Source organism: Microtus oregoni, unplaced genomic scaffold (genome assembly GCF_018167655.1).
Source record: "Microtus oregoni isolate MIOR12 unplaced genomic scaffold, Mior012 000002F_ref0000024, whole genome shotgun sequence".
In the NCBI taxonomy this organism is placed as follows: Eukaryota; Metazoa; Chordata; class Mammalia; order Rodentia; family Cricetidae; genus Microtus; species Microtus oregoni.
The window spans coordinates 11,977,957-11,985,740 of record NW_024543061.1 but is presented as its reverse complement, the minus strand read 5'-3'; positions in this window follow the sequence as shown (position 1 = coordinate 11,985,740).

Genomic DNA, 7,784 nt, shown 5'->3' with positions numbered 1-7,784 from the left:
GAAAGTGGGGATTTTCTCCTGGAACTTGTCCTGTGTGCCAGGCACTGTTTTGGAACTTTGACCTGCCATCCTTTAGTGTTCCTAAATTTTCAGGGTGAGAAAGCTCAGTTTAGGTATCTGGTTCAGGTCACACCCTGGAAAGCTGAGCAGACTTCTCAGGCTGCTGACTGTATTGTACTTCTGGGTAGCTGTAGGGTTTTGCCTAAGTTACAACTGTTGATTGTACCTATCAGTTGTAATGAGTTGTTCAGGCCTGAAGTTAGTGAATGGTGTGTGCACATGTGTGTGCGTGTGTGGCTCATGGCCAATACTGTTCATTTCTGTATTGCTGAACTTTCTTTGGAAGAAAGGGAATAGAACATTGTGTGTAACCTTGTTGGAGAGTGCCACTTGTCTAGTCTGTCACAGAAGTGACACTTAACTACTGTTTCTCCCCGTCTCCTCTGTGTTCCTCTCTTCTGAGTTCTCTGTAGGAAATGGGGCATTGACCTCTGTAGGCACAACTCAGGAAAGGGGATTGTGAGTTCCTCTTAGCCATAGTCAGGTCATTGTGGAAAGGCTGCTTGTTCGTTCCTGGCTGCCCAGAACCGAAATAATCACATAGTAGCTGTATTAATTACAACACTGCTTGGCCTATTAGCTTATGCATATTTCTAGCTCATTCTTACCTCTTAACCCATTTCTGTTCATTTATATTTTACTATGAGGCTTGTGGCCTACCGGCAAGGTTCTGACCAGTGGCTTGCGTCTTTCTCTTTTGGCGGCTCCATGGCATCTCCCTGACTCTGCCTCCTTTCTCCCAGCATTCAGTTTTGTTTTATCTTTGTTCTATTCTGCCTTGCTATAGGCGAAAGCAGTTTCTCTATTAACCAATGGTATTTACAGCATACAGAGGGAAATCCCACATCAGTTGATTCATTGCATGAAGGGTAGTTTGCTGTGGGTAGCTTTTGGGATGTCTTGGTCTTAAGTCTCAGAGGGTCTGTGCTTGTATTTGGTCACAGTTAGTGAAGATAGAGGCTTTGCCCCAGACCACATGCTGGTAGAAAGCAGGAGTGATGCTTTGGTCAGGGATCTCAACATTCTTTCCTACAGGGGAAAAAGAATAGGGAGAGGTTAGAGTTGTGGGCCTTGTAGGAAAGTAACCACGATTAGTCAGGATCAGGGCTGTCTGGTCCTTTCTATGACTTTGGTGGTGGACCTGTTTTACCTGTGTTCAGATATGATTGTGGAGGGTTCTTGCTTTTCTTGTTACGATTGAAGAGTGAGTGACCTTACCTAATGACCACTGGAATTATTTATGCTCACCAAAAGGGCTCCAGGGCTTAGGAGTGAGTGCCAGGCTCCCTGGTCACCACCCCAGGGTCTGACTGAGAGCCAGACCAGTTGTGCTAGTTCAGACAGCCTTCCTCTTCCTTGAGATCCAGACGGCTTGAATCTTGGGTTAGCAATTCTTCATGCCTGTGACTAACTGGTATCGTGTGCTTGTCATGAACTGAGCACTGGTGTGGATGACTTGGGGTCTCAGAAACCCTATCTTATGACTTCAGCCTCCAGACTTCAGTGGGACCACAACAATTTCTTGTGTCCTGAGACGCCTGGCTGCTTGCTTCCTGTCACACGTAGCAGCTGATGTGGCGAGGTTTAGGATTGCATCAGCCTTCACTCACCCAGCAATCAGATGATGTTTGGACAGGTCCAGTGTCACTGTGTTTTTTAGTAACTGGGTTGAATCACAGAATTGCAAAACACTCCAGTATAGCTTAGCAATGAATTGGTCACAAGTGGGTCTCAGCAGGTAGACGTGCAGTCACGCTTTGAGAGACGAAACAATGACTAGCTGGACTTGGGTGGAGGCATAGTCCAGAGAAGGAAGGACAGGTCTTCCTTTCAGAGGTGTCTCCATTGTTCCATGGACGGTGTGTTATGCAGGTGGATGAATTAAATAAGTTCAGGTTGAAACCCCTTTTTGTTATGACAGCTAATGACACACAGAGTTCTGAGTGAGTGTCAGTTATTAAACCGTTTAATCCTGAATGACTGGGACTGGGGATTAAGAGCATGGCAATGTACAAGGCTGGACAGTGGAGGGGGAAACTGGGAGCTGAGCTGTACATGGTAGTCCTCTGCTTGCTGCCTAAATTATTTAATTAATTGAGACAGGGTTTCCCTGTATAGTCTTGGCTTTTCTGGAACTAGCTCTAAAGACCAGACTGGCCTAGAACTCAGAGCTCCACCTGCCTCTGCCTCTTAAGTGTTGGGATTAAGAGGTATGTGCTGTCACTGCCTGTACATATTTTTATTGATGTGTATGTGTTTGTGAGTGGGTGTGTATATGTGTATTCTGATACCTGAGGAACCAAAAGAGGGTGTTAGATCCCCTGGCCTGGCTTTGCAGAAGCTGTGAGCTACTGGGATGTACATGCTGCAAACCAAACTCAGGTCCTCTGAAAGAGTAGAACGTGCTCTTAACTACTGAGCCAGCTCTTCAGCCATGCATGCGTGCGTGCGTGCGTGCGTGCGTGCGTGTGTGTGTGTGTATGCTGCTTGGAGATGCCAAGGAAAGCCTCTTGGAGGTTACTAGCTGAGTCTTTATATCATTTTTGGGGGCAAGTACTGGGGATTACATCCAGGGACTTGTGCATACTAGGTATGGAAAAAAGAAAGTATATTTAACAAATGGTGCTGGCATAACTGGATATCAACATGTAGAAGAATGAAAATAGATCCGTGTCTATCACCATGCACAAAACTCAAGCCCAAATGGATCAAAGACCTCAACGTAAAGCCAGCTGCACTGGACCTTATAGAAAAGAAAGTTGGATGTACACTTGAACGCATTGGTACAAGAGACCACTTCCTAAATATAATTTCAGTAGCACAGACACTGAGAGAAACAATTAATAAATGGGACCTCCTGAAATGGAAAAGCTGTAAAACAAAGGACACGGGCAACAAGAGAAAATGGCAGCCTACAGAATGGGAAAAGATCTTCACCAACCCCACATTAGACAGAGGACTGATCACCAAAATATACAAAGAACTCAAGAAATTAGTCATCAAAAGAACAAATAATCCAATAAAAAATGGAGTGTAGACTTAAACAGAGAACTTTCCACAGAGGAATCTAAAATGAACACTTAAGGAAATGTTCAACATTCGTAGTCATCAGAGAAATGCAAATCAAAACAACTCTGAGATTCCAAATCTTAGACCTGTAGGAATGGCCAAGATCAAAAACACTGACGAGAACTTATGCTGGAGAGGTTGTGGGATAAAGGGAACACTCCTGCATTGCTGGTGGGAGTGCAAGCTGGTACAGCCCCTTTGGATGTCAGTGTGGCAATTTCTCAGAAAATTAAGAAACAACCTTCCTCAAGACCCAGCAATAGCGCTTTTGCTTATATACCCAAAGGATCATATCACAGGGACATGTGCTCAACATTGTCATAATCAGAAACTGGAAACAACCTAAATGCTTTTCAACTGAAGAATAGATAAGGACAATGTGGTACATTTACACAATGGAGTACTGCACAGCAGAAAAAGATAATGACGTCTTGAAATTTGCAGGTAAATGGATGGAGCTAGAAAACAACATATTGGGTGAGGTAACCCAGATCCAGAAAGACAATTATCACATGTACTCACTCATAGGTGTTTTTTAAACATAAAAGCAAAGAAAACCATCCTACAAATCTCAGTCCCAGAGAAGCTAGACAACAATGAGGATCCTAAGAGAGACTTACATAGATCTAATCTACATAGGAAGTAGAAGGCAAGATCTCCTGAGTAAATTGGGAGCATGGGGACCATAGGAGAGGGCTGAAGGGGAGGGGAACGGAAGGGAGGGGAACAGAGGAAAAAAATGTAGAGCTCAATAAAATCAATAAAAAAGAAAAGAATGTCAGAGATACAGTGAGGTCTGCCTGTTTGTACACCAGACTAGATGCCACCTGCAGAATGCTTCCTTGAAAACAAAAGAGTTGTTAGGAAAAAAATGTGCTTAGTTACTGATCTGGCTTCACTATTGGCATGGAAGGGCAGAAATCAGAATGCTATGGAGCCCTCAGAACTGCTATAGAAGTCCCAAGATTCTAAGTGAGTGGATTAAAGGCATGAACTCTCCGCTTTGTCTCTTTTCCACTAGAATCATGCATTACAAATCTAATATTAAATGCAACATTTCAGAGCTGTTTACCATAAGGAGTAATTCATACCTTCTTCTTTTGCTGATTACAGAGAAGGAGGTGGGTGAGTGGGTAGTACAAAACCAAATTGCAAACCATCACTGGGGGCTCTGTAGCTGCCTTTTAGTCTCCAGATGCTGGCTTTTGTGGGCATATGCCATGATGTTGATCCAAGGAGGTAGGATCTCTGCAGTAACTGTGCACACATCCCTCTTAGCTCATGAGAATCTAGCTTCTGTGGAAATGTGTAACATGTTTTCAAAATGAAATGGTCTTAACAAGACAGAAAAACATTTGTCTGAAATGGTTTTTCTGTGTATCTAGTAAAACTTGCCATGTAGAAGCCTCATCATCTGTGATTCTTTTAAATGGCAAAATGCCCAGTCCTCTGGGGGCCTCTGGAGCAGTCTTAAAGTTACCCATTTTCGTATGTATCATCAATACTTATTTTTATTATTGAAATATATATAGCTAGTTGTTGAACCTTTAGTTTTTTTTTCTACTTTTGTATATTGTGAATACAGAAACCCTAGGATCTTGCATATATGGGTTATCTGTGGTCATGTTTTTGCTGTCTTTGGTATATTTGTGTGTGTGCACATATGTAATTCATCTTATATATAAATTCATACCATTGAAATTCTCCTTCCTTCCTGATTTTTTTTTTTTTTTAGCTTATGCTTGCCCCAGGCAGGTAGGCAGGCGGTAGTACAGGGAGGGTGTCCTAGCTTATTGTAACTTTCTATTTTCAAGACATAAAATGCTGGACTGAGGGAGGTGCCCTACTTCTAGGGACTCTTCATTATGTATGGGTCTTTCCTCCAGAGATGTCACACAGCGTCACTAGGACAGAAACTTTGGATTGTTTTGCCATTTTAGTGTTGGAATCCCACCTTCTATTTAGGGGTTTCCTTACTGTGGGAGCTCCCTCTAGGAAGGACAAGATCTCCTCTCTCCACTGCAGCTGATATACCCACCCTTCCTGCTTCCTGGTAGTATCAGGCTGCTTAGCTGCTCCTGTCCAGGGCTTGAATCCTAAGGGATATCTCAGCTCTACCTCAATTCTGAAGAGCACCACAAATACAGTAGCTTAGAGCATTGCCAATGGCGGTTTGCTCACAGTCCTGCAAACGGAATAGTGACTGGCGTGTGTGGCTTCAACTCTGGAGCAACTTGAACTAATACTGGACTCTGGGGGTTGCCTGGGCCCCCTGCTCTCCATGGGCCTTCTTGGGCCTTCTCACAACATGGAGTGGATGGACTCCAAGGAATTATGTCAGCTTTCTACCACGGTGACAAATCCCCTCAGATAGTCAACAGAGAAGAAAAGATTTGTTCTGTTGGGAGGGTTCAGAGGATTCAGTTCTTGGTCATTTGGGCCTGGTTGTTTTGGGGCCTGTGCCAAAACAGTATGTCCTGGAAGGAACACAAGACCGAAAGTGGAGAGAGGAGAGGGCTCATGTCCCACTATTCCTTCGAGGGCATGCCCCACTAGGCTTCAGTTCCCATAGTGCTTTCTACCCCTCAACAGTACTACAGGCTAAAGTCCAAATCTTTAACACATTGACCTTTGGGGAACACTCATCCACTCCATAGCAGGAAAGCTCTTATGGAAGTCACGGCCTTTCTCAGAAAGTATACAGTGTACACCTACTTATTGCACTTTCTCAGAAAGTATACAGTGTACACCTATTTACTGTACATCTCACAGTAAAGGAAATGGAAAAACAGACTCTATTTGCCCACGAGAGAAGGCATAAATGCAATTTCCATGTTGTCACAGGGAATGACAAAGGCATAAGGATGGTTTACTGTGCCTTTGACTGCTGGAAGGGGCAGGGATGAGAATTACCCCACCCAGGACAGCTCAGTCACCTGTACCATCTTTTAAAGACTGTTTTAGGGTGGGAGCCCGGCTGTTGTCATTTTCCAGGCTCTATTTATTCTTCCTAATTTTTTTAAACCCACTTTTCTGGCACTTAGAATCCTGTGCTATCCTTTTAACAACTCCCCTTTATTTAATGCCACCACGACCAGCGTCTAGGTACCTAAGAATCTGATACCTTAATCTCAAGAGAGCTAGTGAGAACTCAATAATAAGAGGCAGGATAGTTTATGAAAGAGGAAACACCTGAGAAATGTTCTGCCTCAGTAACAATGAAGTCAAAACACCTACATTAATCAGCAGCAGCAGCATAGGGAGCCCTTACTATCTCAACACCAATAATCTAATCTGAACTGTGGAGGGCATGTCGAAAGGAGCTTCCCAGCTCGCTGGGGTTGCAAGCTCTTCTAGCCTTACTTGCTGGAGATTTTTGGCAATAAGTGCCAAGAAACAAAAAGTGTCCCACTCACTTTTAGTTACTTGGAGTAAACAGGCTGTGCTAATACAGTGCATTGAAGGTGGATAGAAACTGAGGCATGAAGACATTCATACCAATGTTATGTTTTAGCAAATATGGGGACCTAGATGATATGAACCAAGATGTGATGTTATATTAGTCAGTCTTAAAGATGGACTTTGTTCACTGGGGATGTAGCTCAGTTGGTAGGTTTCTACCTAAAGTGCCCCTAGATTTGACCTCCAGCACTGCATGTCTGTAATTCCAGCACTCAGAAGGTGGAGGCAGGAGGATCAGAAGTTGAAGGTCATCCTTGGTCAATCTGGGTGATGTAAGACTTTGTCTCAATCAAAACAACGACAAAAGAATCTGTAAAGAGCTATATTTGATGACCCATATGGGATAATTTTGAGTGAATATATAGATTGGCCTTGATGTGATCAGGTAAATAAACCACTTGGGGCATTTCAAACAATGACAAGGACCAGAGAACCCATCATTAAGCGGAAGGGACCGAGAGCTAAGCAACATCAGGGATGCAAGAAGCTGTCTCACTTGGGACAAGAGTCAGGCTACTGGGAAATTCCTCCTCCAGGCAGAGGGGGTGAGCAAATCTCCTGGCTTGAACCTTCCACTCTTTCAACTTGCCAGTGCCTTCCATGGCCCAATCTAGTGGGAATGGGGACCAGGGTAGGGGAATGAAACCGGAAGTAGATGGAAAAATGACAACTGCAGAGCATGATCTCAACTATGTAAAAATGAGACATATTTTAAGTGATGTCTTTGCTGTTGGGTTGATAGCTGCCTCTTATTTTCCTGTTTTCTTTGAAGAACCTAAACAATATTATTAACATTAGAAATGGAAGGCTGTGTAAATGTGAAATGCCAAATAACATTTTAAAGAGGTTAATGCCAATGTAATGATGACTATGACAGAGTTAAATGGTCTCTCTCTCAAGGGATTCAGTGGCCTCAGAGCTTGGTGTACCCCAAGGCAGTGGCCAGAAGGGGGCGCTCCAGCCCAGCTGTCAAGGCTTCCTGGACAAACTGGGCTGGGATTTCTGTGGCCACAGCACGGTCGGACCTTGGGGGAAATGTGCGTGGCCTTGTGGGTCCCTGTTCCTAAAATCTCATTATCTCTATCTTCATTTCTGAGCAGTCCTTCCTCCTTGGGAAAGGTATTGCCATGGTTCCTCAGAAAGCTAAACTGAACACGACCGGAACTCACGGGTTCTTCCTGGTCCCTTTGAGG